The sequence below is a fragment of the Paramacrobiotus metropolitanus genome, unplaced genomic scaffold (assembly GCF_019649055.1).
Source record: "Paramacrobiotus metropolitanus isolate TYO unplaced genomic scaffold, Prichtersi_v1.0 Parri_scaffold0000001, whole genome shotgun sequence".
In the NCBI taxonomy this organism is placed as follows: Eukaryota; Metazoa; Tardigrada; class Eutardigrada; order Parachela; family Macrobiotidae; genus Paramacrobiotus; species Paramacrobiotus metropolitanus.
Genome location: NW_026570221.1, coordinates 4100141 through 4121501, shown reverse-complemented (window position 1 = coordinate 4121501; position 21361 = coordinate 4100141).

Sequence of the window (21361 nt, the reverse complement as noted above, 5' to 3'; positions counted from 1 at the left end):
AGTGTAATCGTGCATTAATAAGGTTGGTTTTACTGCCAACGTGGATCGCATAGCGACCTACTGGAGAACACGATGTATCTGCGTGTGATCTGTGCATCGTGCATTTTTTGCTCTTTTGATTTTATCCTTAATGTCAAACTGTACGCAGATCGGTCATCTGTATAATATACGCACCAAGAAGCTCTTGTACTTGTTGTATACCGTCGCTGAGGTCACGCTATCGACGTGTCTTGCCGCAATTATCGAATCTGTGGTATCTCCCACACTAAGGGCACCCTTGTACTAAGCGCACTTCCCCTTTCCAGTTAAAAAAACTAACAACCCCCCCATAATTGCCGCACAGGGAGCCGTTAACAAAATTATTTGTCAAGCGCAATAAGCTGATAAATTGATGGTACATAAATATACCTACAGCGGTGATTGTTAGCACGCAGTTTTATTACTTTTAATTATACATGTTTTTTACATGGAAGAGAAATTATTTTAGATACCCTTTTCTGACCAAGTTTTTGCTTTTTGGGAGACTAAAATTTTGGAATATCTAATTTGCGCAAGCAAACTTGAAACGTTAAATTATCTCTGCTCACGAGCGAGCCGAGCGAGCGACAACAAAGTAAAATTAAAAAAACGAGCGAGCGGCGGTTCGGCCTCGAGCGAGCTGAACGAGCGGAAAGTTTAGGCAAGTGAAAACGAGCGATCCGAGCAGCACTTTTGCTGCTCGTGCCGCTCGTTTCCGTGCTCTCGTTTATTTTAAACCTTCTAATGGGAATTAAGTGACCCGGATACATAGCACCAAACGCGTGTGCATGCACGCCAACTTTCCTGTCGTGCATTCCCAAACATTCTTTTTCGTTGGTTTATTATATTACGTATGTAGCCAAATGATTTGTATGCAGTATGCACTAGCATGTGCTCAAAATAGCAGTTCACCGTACGAAGTTCCGCAACAAAAGCTATAATTTTTATTTGATTTTGTTAAATTTCGATAAAAAAGCGTAAGATTGCAGAAAACAAAGCTTTTCCACCTTTTCATTATTCCCATCGTCCTTTCTACAGTAAATGTCTGAGCAAAAGTCCTTACAAAAACGCCTCGGTAGAGCTTCCCGTTCAAATCGCGATTTACATCTAATTTACTGCAAGCGTGCATTGTGCCGAAACATGCGCGTAGCTTTGACCTTTGTGCTGTCAATTTTTTTATTCTTAATAGGAGAAAACTGGGACCAGAATACAGTTTAAATTATTAACTGATTTTGTATTTATTGACCATAGTATTTATTTTGATAAAATTAAACTATGGAAAGCGGTTATAATGAGACCCCCCGGCCCCCAAGGAGCCAATCATATTTCAGGAAGGGTAAAAAAAATAATTTAATTTATCGACTTCTGAGGTATTTTGTTTTTATTGCTAGAATTCCATTTCCAGGCAACAGTACCAGTGCAAAGTATTGCAATTCCAACAAAAACCGTTGCCCCGAGGCACTTCGTAAAAATAAACATGAAAATTAGACAAATAAGAACAAAAACACGATTCAGAATATATCTGAATAATAATAGCACGAATAGTAAATAACTAATGCGGAAATCGCCGGTACGTATTAAATTTTTTTAGTGATTTTCCGGGCCGCTGGTGATCCAGTTAGCCGAGTCGGTGGACATCTGCAGCCGTCTCGCTGTCGCACTTGAGCAGCCGCAGTGCCCCACGTACATGGCGGCGCATCTAGTGTTGCAGCTGGAGGTCACACCTTCCCGTACCTTGGACGGGGAAATACTGGCTGGGACGCAGCGATCGCTGCTGCATGGTGGACTGATAACATTTGGAGACTTTGACGATGCTCTTCGTTACGATTCAGGTGATCCAGCAACCCGAATTGCGTTTTCTCAAAAAGTACGCAATTTTTATCGGCAATATCGTTACCGCAATCGGTGAGTATGTGAAAACTGAAGTCTGAAAGCGTGAAGCGTTGCAGAGTAAGGTTATGCACATTAGCACACATACATAGACAAACCACTTTTAAACGGAAAACACTAAAGTGGTTAAATGGTCAGAAGTTACATGCTTGAAATGAAGTCATACTACCGGTAATATAACCGGTGAAATGGATTAAGTATAGCACCCCATTGAAATGGGAGAGCCGGCTACTCTTTGCTCTTTATTTATTAATGCAGACGGCTTCTCCTCGATGTAAAAGATCAAGATAACATCCAGATAGACCGGTCACGTACTGCGTGGCGCACTCGATAAAGAAGCACAGAAGAGTTTGTGCAAACCCATCCTTTCAGCTTCCAGAGCTCAGTTTTAAGCTCCATGGAAGGATCAAAGTTAATGTCCACGTCATCTTGACGCAGCCCAGCACACGCAGTGAAACTGCAAAACCGTGCGGCGACACATCCAAATAGTAATGAAGCTGAGAAAACGCGAAACAGATGCAGGGGAGAAAAGGGAGGTTAATCCATAGCATGCCATACCGCTCCCCGGTCGTATAATAACACCACATTAAATCGACGATATTATACCAGAGAGAGCAAGAAAATCGAGGATAATAGAAGACAACAATCCCCACGACACTCAGCAGGTTGACAGGGGCGAAGATGACCATAACTAATTAGAAATCCCTGACAGCTTTCAGCACTATACTGTCACAACATATACACTCTGCAGGAATCCCCTTGCTTTTCCGCAAGCTCACTGTCGTTAGAAACCAATGTCCACGCATTGGTCGCACATTGTACCACAGTAATACAGCATGTAATAATTCGCCGGCACACCGACAACTCGTTGACGGTCATGTTGCTGACCGACAACTTGCTGACGACTATTTGCTGATCGACAAAATGTTGACCCGACAGTTTGCCCGCTTGCTTGCCCACTTGCTTCAAAAAAATTTCTGGGTTCCGGTCCCAGGTGTAGCGTAGTTGGATAAACGGGTCCCTATTTCCTTACATTCTATTAGAACTAGGAGGATAGAAACACCAGAAACCCAGACTACGGGCCAGATTCTCTTTAATTCAAGACCGAAATCCCAGAAAGCCAGAGAATGACATCATCACATTGGTCGTCGCTGCGCTTAAATAGCCTAAACTGGGCAATCTGTACTACCCATACGTCTCATACAACTGCACTCGTACATACGTAAGCGGCACCGCCGCTACACAGGTATAAACCGGAATGCTCATAAGGAAATATGCTGCAATGAAATTGCGGTGTCTTTTCTTATGCTTGTGCTGCTTGTGCATATACTACATATGCTTGTAGATGTTCGCGTTGACAATTCATTTGCGTCTGCAATAGCGCTTGCTTGCTTGGGGTTTGGGAGATGACCTTTCGGCTTGTCTGATTGGATTGCCGTCTTCTGTTAGCAAATTGTGCTTGCTTTGGTCAGAGCCTCAGGCCGACTGGTAGAAGCTTTCTGCCCATGGTTTAGCTTTTATTGAATAAAACTAACCCCCCATGCATGTGTCGCATTACGTATTACGTACTTTCCGCCTGCATCGATAAAATAATGATGATACATTTCTCACTTGTGATAATTGTTTTTACAACATTTAAATACTTAATGAAAACAGGAAATTTTTTTTTCAAAAAATAATTCATTAAATTTCATATTATTTTCGTCCCACCAATCCCACTATTCCCATCACTTCCCGTTCACATTCCCATCCGATTCCACCTAAAAAATCAGGGTGGGATGACACTCCTATTTTGTCCAGTCTGAATGACTTTAACTCCACCCTCCCACAGTTCCCGGCACAAGTTGCCTGTTACTATCCTCGGTTTGCCGGCTCTCTCTGGCATGATGTTGTCGATAAACTGGGGCGTTATCATACGACGGGGGAGCGGAATGATATGCTATGGATTAATCTCCCACTTGTCCCCTGTATCTGTTTCGCGGTGTTCAGCTATATTACTGTTTGGATGTGTCGCCGAATGGTTCTGCAGTTTCAAAGCATTTGCTTGGCCCAAGATCACATGGATCAGAACTCTGATCTTTTGATGGAGCATAAAACTGAGCTTTGGAAGTTGAAAGGATGGATTCACACCCACTCTTCTCTGCTATTTTACCGAGTGCACTCCATTATACGTGACCGTCGTTCTTTTTGGTCGGTCATTTAAGTGTTGTCTTTGGTCCTCTGCGACGACGAGAAGCCAACTGCATTAATGACTAAGAATAGCCGGCCTTGAAACTTAAACGGGGTGTTACCACATCTCCCATGTTGTGACTTCATTTCCGCAAGGCGCAAGCTACATAGTTTCGGATCGCTTAATGAGTTTCTGTTCAAAAGTAGCTTGCTTATCTGTGATGCTAATGTTCATGACCTTATTCTGCAAAGTTTTATATTTCTGCAATCACGTTATCGATATTACTGATAAACTTTATAATTTACTTTATATTGATTTACTTTATATTGTAACGATATTAACGATATTACTGTTGCCTTTTAAGATGTGGTTCTTGTTTTCTTATCCTACTGCCAAGGGAACATTCGCGCATGTTCTTGTATGTTCCCATCCAGCCGAACGTAGCACCTGCACGGGATGGGGATTCCCCAAATCCCGTACGCCTACGACCCTGCTTACTTCTTATCGACTTTTTCACATGTTCCTGTTCTCTGGTTGCAGCAGTTTTAATGACCATTACGATAAAGTGAGCGTACGATACTAACCAGCCACCAGGGCACACAGACTCCCTCCAAATTCAAAAAATGTTCATTTTTTGTGAAAAAGCAGTATACTATCGTAGTATGCTTAAAAAATATTTTCATCTGCCATCGTCAAGGGGACGTGGCCAGACAACAATTAAAAGTGTACATGCTGTCACATACTGCGTAATGCAGTGCAGTACAGCAGCAAAGATATCTTTTAGATTATGGGAATCCGTTACCTTCCATCTCTAGTAACATGATTTTTGAAAAATCGAATTAATAATTCGATTAAAAAATGAATTTCCAGCGTGGAAAAATAATTTCGATAATTCGACGAGAAAAATCGTAATTGGCTGGTTGCAGATAAGCCCCGCCCCCAAGCCGAACAATAGAATAATAAAATTCAAAATTCAAAATTACGTAATTGGTTCAGTGGCTAACGGAACCCGGCACCACTGGTACCGGGTGCAAACAACTGCAATCTTGCTCTTATTCAACTTCCAAATCAGTGTGTGTGAGTAAATCGAATTTTCAATTTGTGTTCTTGTGTGGACGATAATTTTATTTCTTCCAATGAATTCCGCCAAGTACCAATTCGGAGAGTGTAAAAAATTTTTTCAACGCGTAGATGACATGCGGCGTCATATGAAGGAGGTTCATGCTGACATGGATCGCGTCACCTGCCATTTTTGCAAAAACGAGATGGTACGACGGGGCCTACGCCGCCACCTCCGAGAAAATTGCAATCCGGAAAAGAAACCACGAAAGCCGCATCTGAGAGCGCCCCGATCGATTCCGTTGGCACCGGAGCCACCGGCTGGGAAAAGACCAAGAAAGTCTTCTCACCCGCGGAAGGTGGTCCGTGCGACGGAAGGATTTGCAATGCCTGCACCATCGACGGCACCGCCGGTAACACCGCGGACCATAACAAAAGTTAATGCTGTACTTGTGGGCAATTTTAAGCGGGCTGTATGTAAATGCGGGAAAGTTGTTGGCTTCGTGGACGGCTCTCATACAATTGTTGCTTGTGTGTGCGGTGCATGCCGCCGTCAGGTGGACAATTTGTTATTGTTTGTGAAGAACAATTAGTTCAGTTTCCTGTATAAAAAAGGGAATAAAACAACTGACTACAGAACGTTGTTGTTTATTCGCTGGTAGATTTAGTTATGCATTTAGTTAGCTTAAATTGGACGCAACCCTAAAAACCCTGTAAACAAGAAAAAGTTGAGTGTCTGGCGCACTCCTTTGTCACAAACTAGAGCAGTAGACAAAAATCCAACGCCGGTAACATGCATTCGTTGTTGTGTGGTTTTTGTCAGTTCTGACATTTTTTTGTGTATAGCGTGCTGTCTGTTTCTTCCTCTGTTGCTGTTTGTTGTTTTCCTCGATTTACCATGTAAGTATCAGATAAAATATATTTCAGCAAAAGAAATCTAAGAAACCTAAGAAATCTAAGAAATTATCTCCTTGACGCAGAATAATGGGGGCCTTCTATGCACATGATGACTGCGAGCGGCGCAGTATCGAGCTGCTTCTGTTCCGTCGCGGGGAACTCCAGCAACTGGAGTTTTATCAGGAAGAGCTCCAGGAGCAGCTCGACGTTGCTAATGCCGCCACCGCTGCAGAGAATGTGCCTGGAAACGCAGCGGCCGCGATCGCGGTCAATGGTGCCGGAGATTGAGTGCAGGCTGAGAACGGCTGGGGGCCTGAATGGCCCCCTGTGCCCGCGAAAATGCAGCAGCTGGCAATCAACGCACCGGCCCCAGATGTTGGCGAGTGGAATGCTGAGAAAGGTAGTTGGGAGGAATTGGCAGCAACTCAAGGTGGCGGAGGTATGCCGGCTCCAGGTGGAATCGGCTGGCCTGAAGAGTCAGTCGTCGCTGAAGGCGTAAAATTGCAGGCGGCCGACGGAGGGTTGGATATTGAAGACCATGAGGAGGAGGAGGAGATGGACGCCCTGGAGGAGCAGAATTAACGTAAGCTCACTTGTTATTTATTTTTAATTTTAGCAGTGCAGAAAACGGCATTTTATGTGTACTTGTGCCGTTTCGCCGGCTTATTTGCTCTGATATGATTGTGATAGTTGTCAAGTAGAATACGATTGTAAATGTATACATTTGAATTTGGACACTGACAGTGTGAAAATGCCATGGAACTGCATGATTTCATAATATTATGTTAGCGTTATGCATTCACAGCTGTTGTTGATTAGTGCTCTAGGTAACCTTACAATCGAATCTGCAAATTTATCCAATTTTGTTGTTTTTCAAGTCACGGTCGGCACTGCAGAATCAAGAAAAAACCTACTTCGTGTATAAAATGTAAATATCTATTCATCTTTTTATCGAATTTTTCGGCTTTATTTTAGGTGATGCTGGATCTGAACTGTCATAATGTCCTCAATGACCCTTTTGTGGTTGCCAGTTAGAATTTTTATAGTATTATGTTGTGCTTTGTTAAAGGAGATCGGTAAGAAATTGTTTATTAGTACTCCTAAATTGTTAATTTACTCCGCTGTGAATGCTTTGGCCAGTTTAAATTACTTTTTACTGTTTCCGAATACCTGCTGTATTTTTTTAGTATTTTAAGTGAGGAAAACTTTGCGTAGCTGCGCTTGTATTTCTTCGTTATTTTAGCTCAAACACGAAAACAAGTTTGGCAAGAACAAAGCGTGCTGATGTCGATTTTCTAGCTGTTCAATTGCGTAAGATTAAAAAATAGCCAAAAACGTTTGCAATTTGTTGCATTTAATAATACTGAATTCGTTTAATTATTCTATAATTAATTTTGCTCTCATGTGTTTTTTTATTTAAAGTGGCAACTGTTTGATTTATTTCTGTTAAGTATTTTTGAAGCATTTCGCTGCCGGCTGCTGTAAATGGGCCGAAACTGCGAATGGTTGAGTTGTTATTTTAATGCAATTTAATCGGTTTGATGAATTTTCAGGAAAAATACTGAAGGAATTAATAAACTGTACGGGAAAGATATGTAGAAACACTAGAAAAGTAAATTACTGCAAATGTTTGATCGCCAAAATTTACGGATTAATCATGCCGACTTTTACATCTTGCATTTATTGTTCGAAGTGGCTATTTTACCCCAGTGTTTGTGGCAAAATAGCTTTTGGCTATTTTGCCCCAGTATGTGGGGCAAAATAGCCTTTTGCTATTTTGCCCCACACTCGCTCAAATAGTCTTAGGCTATTTTGCCCCAGTATATTTTGCCGAACCCTTTAGCTAATTTGCACTTTGCAGCACGCTGTGATCGAATAGCTTTGAACCATTTTGTCGCAGTTTCCGGTAAATACGTTGTACACTTTTTCAAAAGCATTATTTATTTGTTATTATATGAATACTAACTACGTGACAAGGGTCCTCGACACTTTGCCGTTGGAGTGAATGTTCTCCCGATCCACACATCCAATCTGCACGCTCTAAAGTGCTACAGAATCCTCGCAGTGTCGAGTGTTCCTGCATCATCAGTTTTCTGGAAAGCCCACTACCTACAGTCCAGTGGTCACTCAAAAGCTTGTTACCATGGTGGCCATTAGCTTAACATGGGCTGCTTGCAAATCCCCAGATTGTTACTATGTGTTATCATATCGACTTGTCACTTAACCTAGCGAACTGCGAATTAGCAAAAATAACAGGTTCTGCTTACGCCTGTTTTTTTTCTTCGTGCCTCCTTATTGTAATAAACATCGTACCATTATTTAATACATATGCAGTTAACCTTTTTACATGCCCGAAATCCTGAGACATTATTCATCCGTGCTGGGCTTGTATGAATACTAAACATCTCGTGCAGGTGTTCGGCCTTTCCTACTTATAACGCATGATCTCAGCAACCACTAATCCAATTTTCCTGCTTCAAAATGTTCTACACTCCTCTCAGGGCGGCGGGTGTTTCGAGACTTGACCTTTTGCTGTTTTAATAAACATAAGACCAGTGGTCATTCAAACGCTTGTTACCATGGATGCCATAAGCTGTTGTCATGGATGCCATAAGCGGTTTGTCTGTTACCACGGGCACATTGTACTCTCACCTATTGTAACAAGAAACAGCTTGCGCCTCAAAGGGACAGTAGGAGCCTCAAAACACACATTGTTGCCATGGGCCTGCAAGTCTCGGCTTTGGACATCGCTCCATACCGGTTAAAACACAAAGTACTGTCAAAGCGTATTACTTTTTGTAAATAATGGTTTTTGTAAATAATGGTTCTGTGGTTTTACTCGTACATCCTGTAAATTACCTACGGTCGGGTACGGTCGGTTCTCGTCCGTATCTCGCGTGGAGGAAGTTGATTCTCGATGCTCCTTCGGCACGTTCAGCGCCCGTTCACTTGTTTGGCGATTCCATCCGGCCCGCCCTGGCAATCTTGGTCGAGCCTTCTGTTTGTGCTCTAGGGTTACGCCTGGTGTCCTGCCTCGGTGATTTGGCCTCCTTCTCCGTAGGTTGGATTGGCGCCGAAGTTCGGGCTGTTATTGCCCGCGGGTCGTACTGAATACGGTGGCGCGGGGAGTGTATTCCCCGGCTAACCTCCGTAGGGTGGCCTAGTTCCTCTGATTCCGACAAACCAAGTAAACCAGCTTCGCCGAGCATTTTGCCGGGAGGTATGTTCCACAGCGGGGTTGGTTGGGTTGAAGGAATGTCTGGATCCGACCGTTAACCCTGCTAATACATCGGCGGTAAGGTTTGCCTGTTCATTTTGTACCTGTTGCACCGTATTACGAATCTTCGTATAGCTCATTACGGTCGTAGTACCATTTGAGTTTGCTAATGTGGACCACGGACTCCTGCTTCCGCCATTTACCTTGGGTCTCGACCCGATAGGTAACCAGAGACATCTTTTTCCAAAATTCGGTATGGACCATAATACCGACTCAAGGGCTTGGTTGTCTTGCCTTTTTTACCCGCTCGGATAAGGACAAGGACGGCTTCACCGGGTTCGTACTGAACAACCCGGTTTGTGTCTCGTCCAACAATATAGTTCCGTTGGACCCCCATTCGCGCACCGCTTAGTGCGTGCACTTCGGCCAGCCGTTGTCCTACGTCGCCGACAAACTTACAGGACATCAGTCGGAACCAACACGTCCACCGGAAGTATGGCTTTCCGCCCATACAACATCCGGTAAGGAGAGAACCCAGTCACATCGTAACGGGACGTGTTATACTCGAAGACTACGTACGGTAAGGCTTCATTCCAAGTTCTCTGATCTTGGTCGATGAATTTAGACAGCATACCGGCGAGTGTCCGGTTGAACCGCTCACAGGATCCATTGGTCTGGGGATGGTACTCACATGTAAGTAACCTTTTCACATTTAAGAGCTTATAAAGCTCCGTGGTTACTTCGTTCAGAAATTGAGTTCCTCGGTCACTGAGGACCTTTAATGAAATTTGTGCCGCAGAAAGATGTCGAAAACCGGAAATCGTGCGACAGTCTCCGCCGTATGCGCAACCAACGCTTTTGCAACCTTGGTGAACAAGTCGATGGCCGTAATAATGTACTTCTTCCTACCACTTGACCTTGGTAACGGAACCAGTACGTCGGTAGCCACAATCACCCAAGGGTTTTCGGCACAAAAGGGTTGCAGTGGCCCCGCTATTGCCGTGATCGGGATGTTCCGTGTCTGGCACGGTACACATGTCGCGACGTAACGTCGGACTTATTCCACCATAGCCGAGAAAAAAAACCGTTCGCAAACTCGATCCCACATTCGTCCGAACCCGAGGTGCCTTTGGTCCTTGGGCTGCTCGGCACGGAAACAACTTAGTGGCCGGTCAACAACAGCAACGACCAAGGTCAAAGTGTGCCAGTACCGATGCGGTACACCTGGCCACTTTGAGGTTGCCAAACGCCACTAATTCCCCACAAAAGAAGGGCTGGTCCTTTCTTCGCCAGCGCATGCAGTTTCGCTGCGATATGAGCGAAGCTCGGCAATAGTAAGAGCACAAGCCCAGGAATCTCCGCAGGGCCTTCTGGTTCTCCGGCCGTGATAACTCGGCGACCGCCGTGATTTTATCGGAGACAGTTTCCAGTCTTTTCTGGTGAAGATGAAACCTAAAACCCGAACCAAAGCTTTAAGGAAGTGACATTTCTCCGGCTTCAGAAGGAGTTTTGCTTTGACCAGAGGTTTAAACACCGCTTCCAGTGCCTCAGAGTGGCGTTCGAGTGTGGTCCCTCCGATTACATGTAATCGAGGTACACCAACACATCGACCCACAGCAGGACAATAAGGACGTTGGTGATCATCCGCTGAAAAGCTGCTGGTGCGTTCCGTAACCCAAAAGATTACTTTATACTCGTAAAGGGTGCGGCCAGCCTGAAAACCGTGGCCGCCTTGGAATCTTCAGCCAAAGGTACTTGCCAGTACCCGGACTGACAGTCAAGTGCTGTTAAGTACTTCGACCCACTTAAACATGTCAGACAGTCCTCTACGTTTGGCAGCGGAAACTTGTCCGGCACGGTCAACGCGTCAACCGCCCAAAAGACCTGACAAAGCCGGCGCCCGTTCTTATCGACGCCGTTTTTAGTTATAACCACAGTACTGCTCCAAGGGCTCATCGACCGACGAATCACGCCCTGCTCTAGCACACTGATGACCTCTGTTTCTAACCATTTGAATTTTTCCGGTGAAAATCGGTATTGTCGGTGCGAAGCGGGATGTGCACCTAGGCTTTAACCATGCACTGATCGTTAGTATGAAATAGAAGCATATATTTGCAATTGACGACATAATTTACTTTACCCCGGACCGTTAGCCGCTGTTGGCTTACAGCGTATGCGATGAATGAGCGCCGCATATCCGTCGCTATATCGGCTTACTGAGCAGTAACCGCGGCAACCGTGTGCTCTCCGTTCTCTGTCTAAAGCTAAAGCCGCAAAACCGGTTCCGAGGTAAAGTTAATTTCTCATCCATTGTATTTACCAATTTCAACACCTCTGGGCCCACATCACAAGTCTCCAGGTCACACGAGTCAAAATTTTCCAACGACAAAGTTTCCCACGTTAGCCCCACGCTTACAGGTCCAGTTCGGCTTCGGCATCTGTTAGACGCGGAAAATTAGTATCAGATGTTGCAGTTTCAACCATCATTACTTTCTGCAGTACCTTCGGTGGCTCCTGCAGCCCACCTTGGTTCCCGCTGACCAGTCGCTGGGATGTCAGGTCCACAAGCAGGTCCGATTGTTACAACGTGTTGCAACCGATCACAACATCGTGACCTTTCATGGAAATTTCGTCGAACACTACGAATGGAACGATGTCCCCTTGTGCAGCTGTCCCTGGGCCTCCAAAATCTGTTTATTGGTATACTCGGCTGCAATGGTGGAAGGAGCCAAATCGACTCCCATCAGGTCGACCAGGGCACGCTAGACAATGCTGATCGTAGATCCAATGTCCACGACTGTTTCGAACAGTACACCATTCAACTCGATAGTGACCTAAGGCAGCAGAGCGTCAACACTGCTTCGGCCAACCACACGACCTCTCCTACAAGAGAGCGTTCGTAACCGCGCTTTCGTTCAAACACATGCCGAAGGTCATTCGACTTGACCAACTCCCTTGGGCCAACCAGAGGGGTTTGTTGTCGATAAAGAGGGCCGTTTGCAACACTCCGGCCATGCGTGGGATTCCTGTTTCTGAATTTCCCGGAGACCATTTCAGGCCACCGTGGTCATTAGCTCCGGCCGGTACATTATTGGCCGTCGGTTGCCGCAGTTTACCGCCTCCCAAGTCCCTAGTGTTTGACCGCTCCAACTGACGGCTCCGAACTTTTCGGCAACCCCGTCGGTTTCTTTAACGCTTCATCCAGCTTTTTCGCTGCAGTGCTCGGTACTTTAAGCGGTGCATCTGATTTCACCGGCTCCCGGACTTCCACTTCCACCGGAGGTGTCCACTCCCCATGGTCCGACTCTGCAAACTCCATAGCCTCTTCTGGGTCGACTGACAATTCCAGCGCTTCCGGTTCCGGTGCGGGCGGCGCCCAAGCTGGCTGTTGCTTCTAGGGCAGCTCGTCTTCCGAGCTTGTGTCGCTGTCCGATGAAATTGGCAGACCGGCCACCTTGGGTTTCTGTCGCATGAAACTTCGGATTCGCGCTTTAAAAGTCGGCCTCACTCCGTTCGATTTTACGGTCACTGGTCTTAACTCGTCACGACTTCGTTGGTAATTTTTCTCAGGACCATTTGCACCTTCGCTTTGATCTTGGGTTTATTGAATGACCACTCACGGGCTAAATGTCCCACCTTTCCGCAGTTGTAGCAATGCGTTCTTCGCCTAGAGTTGGCTTACCTGTGAAACCGCTCTCTCCAGGTTTGGTGGTGGCTGGTCGATTTGCCGGCTCTCTGTCCCCACCACTGGTCGGGTTCCGTCCAAACGTGCGACTGCGTCACTCTTGGCGCCTCGGTGGTCCAAACTCATAGGACAGTTTTGGGTGTCCCGACGTGGCCACCGCCGTCTTGGTGTGATCATGTTCGCGCTGTTGGCGCCGACGCAGCATGTTCTGCTTCATGATCAGCTCCCCGTAGAAATCTTGGGGAGTCCTTGGCCCGTGACAGCACAACCATCGTGTTGAACCGGTCCAGCCACCCGTCGCGCACTTGTTCAATTAGGTCTTCATCTTTCATGGTTCTCCAAACAAGGTTGCTTTGCTCACTTTGTCGCTGAAGTAGTTGCAACGTCTTCATTTGGTTGCTGGCGTTGCCGACGTAGATCCCTCTAGTACTGATGGATCAAGTCTTTGGGGCGAAATCGTCCGCGCAGTTCCGTCGCGAAATCGGCCCAGCCACCGAAGCTAACCGCTCCATCGTTGGTGGCTTTGTCCCACCACTGTCCAGCAAGCTCTTCCAGGCACAATTGTACTTGCCGTAATTTCTTCGTTTGGTTCCACTCAAGAGCTACGGCGTACCGGCTAAATTCTCTCAACCATCCACGGCATCATTCACCATGCCGGTGAACATCGGTGAACGGCTGTCCGACGCGATCTTCAAATCGCCGAACTCCTTGGCGATTTTGCCGCGAGTCAAATACCGTTTGGCCTGCAGATCCACGCGCCACCATAGCGGTATCGCATACACCGTTGGCGTGCTAGTGTAGTCCCCCGGCGTCGTTATATCTCCGGCGAAAATTCACTCCAATATCAACCTCTCCCTCAATCCGGGACGAGCATAGCTGATGTACACCGTTACCGTCTAAAAAACGGTCCACGTTTTTGGCAGCAACATTTTAGGTCACTACTCACTAGCCTACCCGTAATACAGCGTGTTCTGCTGTAACCTTTATTGTTCACAGCTCGCAACACACTGCTCGCCTTTGTCGTAAAACATAAGTCTTTTCTATACATTTTTTATGACAGTTATCATCCACAGGATCGGTGGTAACATGCTAGCACCAATCAGATTCTTTGTCTTGGTTGAAAGTCCGAAGGTCCGAGAAATCAAAGGTCCGGTGTGGTGTGGTTGATGTGGTGAATTCCCTGTGCTACTTGCAAGTATTAATACAGGGTACAGCTTAAGCACGTCCTATACCACAGTACCGACCGCTATGACGTTCACACAGTTAAGCGGTCTTGCGGATTACTGCTTTCGTCGCGATTTCGCGTGCCGCGTGCAAATTCTCAAAAACAGTGACTCACTACGGGCTTTTAACACAGGGAATTTCTGCGCGATTTTGACTGGTCTAGTTTTTATTATGGTAAATCGGCAGTCGTGACGTCACAGTTATTTTCTGAATTTTAAAATATTATTTTCCGCCGTAGAAAATTTCCGAAAAGTTCAAGAAAATTGAGAAAATTATTTTAACCGACCAAAAAATAATTTTACCAGTTTAAATTTACTACCTTAATTTTCTGAAATTCGGAAAGGGTCAAAAACCGAGGTTCTAAGGGTTTTTACCGATGCTCGAGGGATCGTCAGTAATTAGGCCAGCTTAGCTAAATTAAACCGGAAAGTGTTGTTTAAAGCCCGTTTCTCCGGGTGAAAATGGCTTTTAGCCGACCAAAACTACTTTTTGTCCGTCAAAAGTGAAAGTTGCCCGGCTATACCGGGTCTACCAAGGTTCTACACGGTTAACCGAGGGTCGTATGGACCAATTTACAGGGTAAGTCCAGGTGTTGTACCGTTGATCCGCTGAGTTGTCCGAGTGAAAACGTCCCGCTCTCGTTGGTAAAGTTGCGGGTGCGAATTAACGCAAAGATGACCCCGATTCATGAGTGCTGAAAGGGTTCTACTTCGTCCGTTCCATACGTTCTGTCCGGGGTTCAGCGGGAACCGCCACTCGGCCGGGAAAAGTCGTCCGTTGGTCGTCTGCGCGAGGATCGTTCCGTCCGCGCGGAAGAAGGGGCTATGCTGAGTCTAACTGCTCGCAGAAGAGACAAGAGAAACCAGAACGTTCAGGCTGGCGGCGATCAGATGGGATGGGAACCGGGTTTCGATTCTCTCCTGGGTTTTCGTCGGCTGTCACGGCTGTAGTTCTACACCGTGTGTCAGGAAGATCCGCTGAAGGAAAACACAGGATCTGCCATCATGTGACAGCAGACGGGCAGAGGCTCACGATCGTGAGAACAAGGCTTTGTTGTGTAAAGCACTAACGCGCACAGAAACCAAAACGCAAAGCAAGTGGAGAATGATGTGAGCGGTAAAGCGTAGCGAATGCAAACTCGAGTGAAAGAAAGCTATCGAAAGAGAATGAACGGCACGTCCAGCCAAACAGAGGAAAAAGCCTTATGCGGCACTGGGCAGATCCAACACGAGCGAGCGAACGCTGATTGGCCGAGACGTAGAGCGGTTGGCGTGGCAAGGCGTAGTTGAGCCTGAGTCGAGGCCGATACGACGTACGATAGCGAATGCAACCCCGTGTGCGAGGGAGCACACCGGAAGCAGCACTGTCGCTGGCTGCCATCTCGTAGGCTGGAGAATGATCGTACTGTTACTGGTAGTGTTGGGCGACTGGCCCAACACTACCAGTAACAGTACGATTCTCGCCACCACTACAGTAACAGAACTATAACATGGTGACAGCGGCAGTAACATTACTGTAGGGACTAGATGAGATCGCATCACAATAGCGTCTGGTGGAAATCTATGCACAAGCTGGAGCACGTTGTTCGTAACGTGTGCGATGTCCGGCACGGGATAGGCAGCGCCCAGACCTGATAGTAGTGCAATCTCGCCTAGCGGCTACAGTAGCCATGTCGTACTGCATGAATTTTGACCATATGCATTTTGGCATTCACTTCTCCGAACCTTATTGACTTCATAATTGGAGCCGAAATGGAAGCCAATTGTTTCTAATTTCTTTGGCAGAAGTGAGGTTTGTGCTATTAACCTAGTCAAACAAGTTCAGTGCGGTCTAGTCACAGTCATTCCGAAAGATCCACTAAAGGCCAGCATAAGGATCGAGCAATACTGAAGTAGCGTAACACTAACGAAGACAAAGTGACTGTGCTGATTGAATCCAAAGCAATGAATACATGTATTTTTATAAGTGAATAATGCATTTGATAAATATGCAGTGTATTTACCGGAAACGGCGACAAAATGCAGTAGTTTAAAGCTATTCGAACGCAGGGTGTGGCCAGGTTGACTAAAGGCTATTCGGCCGACTACACTGGGGCAAAATAGCTAAAGGCTATTTGAACTCAGTGTGGGGCAAAATAGCAAAAGGCTATTTTGCCACACTGTAGAATACTGGGGTAAAATAGCCATAGCCTTATTATAATGGTGATGGTAAGCGGAAAGCGTGAGTTAGCTGACGAAATATGGCGGAAAACGTATGAAATCATGAAGCGCGAGCAGCTGGAAAAGTACCATTACGCTGATGAAGCACAGACGGAAAAACTCTAGCTGAATCCGAATAGGATGTTGCTGACTGCCAACAACAACTGCAAACCTGTTTTTGTGCCTCATCGGTATTAGACGCGGTGGAATTGTGTATCAGGTGAATTTACCAGTTTTGCACGCTTAATTTGTTGTCCGAATTATTATTTTTCCGCATATATTTATCGGAGCGAATTAATTCCACCAATTTGGCGTTTTAGTACAGTACTTTTTACCCATTTAATGCTTCGTAGTGTTGGTATTTCTTCTCCTGATGCTGATATTGTGAAAATTTTAGCGTGCTCCGATAAACCTTCGTATCGGGACAACTTTTCCGATGCAGTTGTTTCCATCAGTATTTATTGGTGATTTTATTAAAAGCTGTCAACATTGCCGTATCAGTTAATATTTGAATCTTTCTTTTGGAATACGTACGCTCCGGTAATGAGTCGCTGATGTGATTGATCTTACTGACAATTTTATGCAAGTTCCGATTATGAAATAGGTAAATACTAAAAACTTTTTGGAGAAAAAGTATTTGTCTGAAACATGCTGGTAAATCATTGATTTTAAAGCTTTGATATGTGGTTTTATTCGGCGAGTGGATTTCGGACAAAGTTTTGAGCGAGTTATCGTTGTACGGAGAATACCGCACATCCTTTCACAATTTGGACGACGTGGCGGAGTTTCTTGTACACTGCTGGACGCATCTACTCCAGCCATGTCTACTCGAACGATCCGGAATGGTCAGCACAGTCGGCAGACCGCACCTTTTGATTGACTATGTATGGCGTTTTGGTTTATGACCGTCAGTTGTTGAACAGTATTGAGGGATTTGATCTGGAAGTGAGACTGTTTGCTTTTATATTTTTGTATATAATGAATATTTCTCCATAACGCGACCGTGCCCTGCAACAAATCATATGCCCCTTTCAAATGGCGAGCAATACAACGATCACCTGAAAGACACTAACGAATTGATTCAGGGTGATTTCTGATCTGCGTTATACGTTGTGATGAAGAATATTTGTGCTCATTGTACCTGTACAGCTGGCTTTCGTGTGAATGTTTTTAACCGTTCTTTCTGTGGGTAATGTTTTAGTGCGCGATAGTTCTTATCTCTTTTAGTTTGTGTGTGCGTTTCCCTGTTTTTTTTGTGCCAAGTTAATTATTGTTGTATGTAAGCATATGCCGTTAACTGTTACGCTACAGCGTTGAATGAAGAAGAAGTACATGGCACTGTTGTATGCCAAATTCACAGAAGCTGCGCATGTAAATCGAATTAGTATTCCAAAATTTCCTCACTGGCCTAGTGGCTAAGCGCCACATTCTGCACCAACTTTTTTCTATAAATGCAGGATGTTGAAGCCGGATTGTCTCAGTGTATAACATTATTTTCCGCCGAGTTTAACAGCCAATCTTGTTTGCTTTTAAATTCTTATTATACTTACCGCTATATGGTACTGCTATAGATAATAACGCCGCTCACCCCGGACCCGCCGATCATTTCCAAGATGCCACCGCCACGGTCGAGGCATACCTGCAGAGCTTGGCGCCGACGGTGTCGAGTGTCGACACTTTATTTCGACCATATTCGATGACGGAAATCCCAGCAACGCCTATGTTTTCCCAGTTTACTAATATCCAGTAAGATTCAGTTATGTTAATAATTTAATTTATAAAAATTCAAATAATTTTGCTAAAATTCTCAGTCTAAGAAAATACGTAAATAAGTTAAAAAAAATTTCTAGATCAATTACTGCGGCCAAGTGTGGCCTTACTTCGCTGGCCAACCTGCCCGGTAAAGCGACACTGCAGTCGCTGTACCTGGAGGGCAACGCTCTTTCCGGATCGGTCCTGGAGGCCCTCCGCGACTGTCATTCCCTCTGACAGCTCCACCTTCCGGACAACCTGTTCGAGTCAGCGGATGACTTCCGACCGATCCAAAACCTGCCTCTGGACCTGCTGGATGTCGGGTATAACCCGGTCACCCGCAGCTCGTCCTGTCAGGAAGCATTGGAGCTGCTGTTTCCCAACACCGACATCCAGATGACCGGGCACATCGTCCAGGAGGACTCCAGCAGCAGCGAGGAGGAAGGGGAGCTATACGTTTCCGATACGGGTAATGATTTTAATATTGCTAATAATTAGTGAAAGTATTTGTAATGCTGTGGTTTATTAATCAAAATTATTTTTACTAGAATTTGAGGAGGAATCGACCAGGGATTCAGAAGAAATGGCAGCCGCCGTCAAGGCGCTGGAAGAAGGTAAACTTGATCTATGAACTGAATTATTATTTATTTGCTTTTAATTCTTTTTATTCGTAGATCCGGATTGGGAGATGGATCATGTGAGCGATTCGTGCTTCGAGGATTCTGCAAATTCGGAAATGTAGTTTATTTGTGTTTTCCACTATTCTTAGTATTTTTTCTAGCTTGGTTGAATAAAGTTAATAAAAGTCAGTAGATTACAGTGTCGCTTTGCGTTTCATGCTACTAATAGCTGCTCGCACATACAAACACACGCAATTTATATTGTTTATTCAGTTTATTAATAATGATAGTATTAACACACACCAGCGATCTTATTCGTTGCCAGAGCAACGCTTCGCTGCTACTTTACACACTCAGTTGCTAGTCTACCCAGCCAGTTGCTAGCCTACCAAACTTGATGATAACTTGTTCATTGGAATTCGGTCTTGTTTAAAGTTAACTGTACTATCTGCACTTTTAAACTCGTGTTTTTTTCACGTGCTGAATTTATTGTCGTGAATAATTAGTAAAATGTCCGAATATCTTTCGCCTATGGATTGGGAGGCCTGGGGCCGCAATTTCCATGATAGTTTTTCGTCCTTTAATGCCGAATTTGACGTCGTGGATGAGATTTTGCGGGAAGCCGGTGTGGTTCCCAAAGTGCGCGAGGGATTCGTCGATCCCGATACTCAAAAGGACCAGTATTTACCGCGGTAAGAGGCGATCTCCCCGCCACCGCCTGAAACGGATCCTGAGCCCGTCCTGATCCACATGCCCAAACCCAGCAATACCGCCCAGTTTCAGCCGCCATGCCAGCTCGTACCAACGTTCGACCCTGCACCTTCGCCGCACCAAGCCCAACTTTCGGTTGCTGAACAAGCATCGCTGGACTTCCTTCAAGTTCGACCTAGCGGACCGGTATCGATGTATGCTAATAGGGATACCGTGACTTTGACGCAAGCCGGAACATTGACGGTGAACATTACCAGTGAGAATGTCGTCCCGCAGTTCGCGACCCTGCACACTTGCCGTGGAAAAGAGAAAGCCGGTTGTGCCATCACCATGGGGGAGCTGCGTGCTGTACTGCGCTTTCTCCTCTCGACTGAGTGCGACGCCCAGATCCACCGCGCATCGCCACCTGTCAAGAGGGGCCAACTCGTCGACCCGATGTTTCGAAAAGGGTTCTCTCTCACCCTGCACGCCGCCTGGGTCTCTCAGGCGTCCAGCAAGCACTTACGGCTGCGGATTTCGCGCATTGGAGACAACCATCGCAGCATAGCCACTCCCAAGATCAGCCAGACCACCCTGAAGCTCCTGCGATGCAAGAACTGGTACGAGCTCCTTCCGCAGCTCTCCTCGGGTTTCTCCCATAGGATCAAAGGTGAGGCCACAAGTTCATTTAGGTTCAGTTCATTGTTCAATGAGTTCGGTTCAACGTTCATAAAGTTCAATGTTTATTAAAGTTCCGTGTTCAATAAATTCATTTAAATTCAGTTCAATGTTCAAAAAAATTCGAAGTTAATATTTTAACGTTCATTGTTCACTGAATGTAATTTTTCTTGGTAAATTATATTTTCGTACGGACTGTAACAGCAAAAATTAACTGAAATATTTTTTAGCCTTTCCGCAGGAGTTCTGGAACGACTCCCGGTCATACCTAGCTATGGAAGCCGCCCATGCTGCGCCCTCTATGGACATCGCTGGACCGACGGAAGAGCAGTTGTCTGTGATGCTGTCTAAACTGCATGCTTCTAGTTTTTACAGTATTTTGCTTGAGCTGATGCCTGTGTATTCTGATTGTTCTTTTATATGCTTTGCCAGTACTGATTATGTGCGTGAGCAGTGTCAGATGTGGAACTTTACTGTGAACAATTATGTAATCTAGCTTTGTGTAGTTTAGCCACTGTGTAGGTCAGCAACAGTTTGTGTACGTTAGCCACCATCAGTATTTTATATTAACCTAACTCATTCTGAATAAAATTCAGTCGGCGTGTTTTTGTTTGGAAGTGTTCCAAATAGTTTTCAGTCATGGATGACACATTATCCGATGTTAATATGGCTGATTTAATAGCAGATGGTGATTGGGATGACGACGATTCCATGCAGTTAGATAGCGATACATTGCGTGATGCTGGCCTGCTACCGGCAGAGGATGACTGGGTTTTGGATGAGCCTATGTCCCAGTGGGGCGGTAGTTCTGATATAGCTGACAGAGTCGATGTTCGTTGCATTGGTCGCAAATATTTTAGAAAGTTTCGTGTTCATTTTAACACTTTTGACGTTAAAGTTTCTGATATAAATGATACTGCGATCGCTGACATTCCAGAAACCATTTGTAACATTTTGGAGTATATTCCGGCTGTTGTGTTGACCGGTGTGAACGATAGCGATGCGGTGCGTCTACGTGTTGATTCACGTCATTTTGGTCGCCCGCTTTATACATCATTGACCTTGCGTACGGAACTGAGTGTCCAGCGGTGGATGGCGGATATCCAGCGAGTTTTGAACAGCCATGAAGAATCAAATTGGACGATTTCTTTCAGATCTTTGTCCAGCACACGGAGCTGCCGTTTGGTCGTTGTGTGAAGGATGTGCCGGCACTACTTCTGCGTCGCTTAAAGAAGATAAGGTCCGTGACGGTTGCAAGAAACG